Here is a 2,005-nt window from a genome sequence, read left to right on the forward strand (position 1 = left end):
AACTGTGACTTGTAAAATGTTTAGTATGATTTGTGATAAAAATGGTTGTCTGTACAATTGTTATTTATTATTATGTATTTATTGAATTTATATCCTAACTTTCCTCCCAAAGGAGCCCAAGGTGGCAAACATAAAAACCAAACAATTTAACAAGGGGGGGAAGCATTCTAAAATCACAAGTAAAACATTTTTAAAACAAGTACAATTAAAAATATTCTAAACATTCTAAAACTCAATTAAAACATTCTAAAAACAGTAAAAAAAAATAAGGCACAGTTAAAAACAGTCTTCCACCAGTGATCTTCAAGTTGCCAGGAACTTCTGTCCAAATCTCAGGATTGTTCCTTTGGAGTTGCCAAGAGAACATAAGAAAAGCCCTGCTGGATCAGGCCATCTAGTCCAGCATCTTGCTGTTATAGTGGCCAACTAGACGCCTGGAAGAAGTCCACAGTAGGACCTGAGTGCAACAGTGCTCTCCCCAGATTCAAAGGATGACAAAACTTATGGACTACTTTTTCAAAACACACATTATACATATAAAAGTAGTGTGCCTTGGAGAAGGCTATACTAGGACCATCACCCTGACTGATTAGTTTTGTGTATGCAAGGTCTCCCACCCCCTGCTAAGGCAAGAGAATATTCATAAATGTGATCCTCCATCTGTGGTCCCAAAGTATTCCAGTCCAGAAACAGATAGCATGCACGTGTCTTTTGCCTCACATGGTTACTGTGTTCTGCAAATGCAGAGCTTGTACTGGTGCTAAATATGTGTTTTTGGAATTGTTGCAGTACTCTTGATTATTGCCCTGCAAACAGTCTCTAATAAAATATAGTAGGACACATGTTGAACTGCAGCATCTGCTAGAACAGAGAATAATGAAACAAAGAGCAATAAACAGTATGAGTTAATTGCTTAGTGGCTACTGCTCCCGTAAGTGTATTCCATTTATCGGGTAGGTATTTAGAAATCTTGCTTGCAGTGTCATCACTTAACTATTTCCATTAAACATCTACAAAGCGTAATGTTCATCCCAGTGGTGTTCTAATTAGCAGTTATATCTTTTCAGTTTGAAAGGCTCCAATTATTCCTGCCCTCTAGCTCCTGCTCTTGGCTTCATTTCTGTACAACATGACACCTTCCTCCAGTCTGACTTTCATTGGTGTTTGATTGATGTATATGGTTTAGAAAGACAAATGCATGCATGAAAGCATCCCAACATGTCTGGCCGTATATTCTTTTCACCTCTAATGATACAGCAACAGTAGCAACAACAACAATGTTTATTTATTTATTTATTTATTTATTATTTGATTTATATCCCGCCCTTCCTCCCAGCAGGAGCCCAGGGCAGCAAACAAAAGCACTAAAAACACTTTAAAACATCATAAAAACAGATTTTAAAATGGCATTGCCAGGTTGCCATCCAGAGAAGGCTTGTCCATACATTACAATGAACAGAGGTACAAGCTATCTCTTCTTGTTGTTGTTATATGTCCTCAAGTCAATTACGACTTATGGCGACCCTATGAATCTTTTTTGGATATATTCATAGGGTTTTCATGGTAAGAGGTATTCAGAGGTGGTTTACCATTGCCTTCCTCTAAGCCTACAGCACCTGCTATTTCCAGGTGGTCTCCCATCCAAGTACTAACCAGGCCTGACCATGCTTAGCTTTCGAGATCAGATGAGATCAAGCATGTTCAGGGTAGTATAGATGTAGGCACAAGCTGTCTCTACCTGTGGACAAATGTTGGTGTGAAAGAGTGTACACTTGTTCATTTGTGTGCAGCTCAACTATTGTGTGCAGAGGTAAATAGACTGCATGATTGAGCATTACATGTGAACAACTGTACTAGTGTACAGTTCAACTATTTGTGTACACAGGTTTGCAGATTGCACACTCACTGAAAGTAATCATGGAACACCCCTAGAATGAACAAGCTCTAAATGCACCAATTCATTAGGAGAATTGCCCCCTCTCATTCCTCTCCTGGTCCTGTTGTT

At 38.9% G+C, this 2,005-nt stretch overlaps 1 pseudogene; it reads right to left on the reverse strand.

Moving 5' to 3' along the window:
• Positions 1-1,604: 1,604 nt before the first annotated feature.
• On the reverse strand, positions 1,605-1,723 carry LOC133389751 (5S ribosomal RNA; annotated as a pseudogene).
• Positions 1,724-2,005: the final 282 nt, after the last annotated feature.

The sequence above is a fragment of the Rhineura floridana genome, chromosome 7 (assembly GCF_030035675.1).
Source record: "Rhineura floridana isolate rRhiFlo1 chromosome 7, rRhiFlo1.hap2, whole genome shotgun sequence".
Lineage (NCBI taxonomy): Eukaryota > Metazoa > Chordata > Lepidosauria > Squamata > Rhineuridae > Rhineura > Rhineura floridana.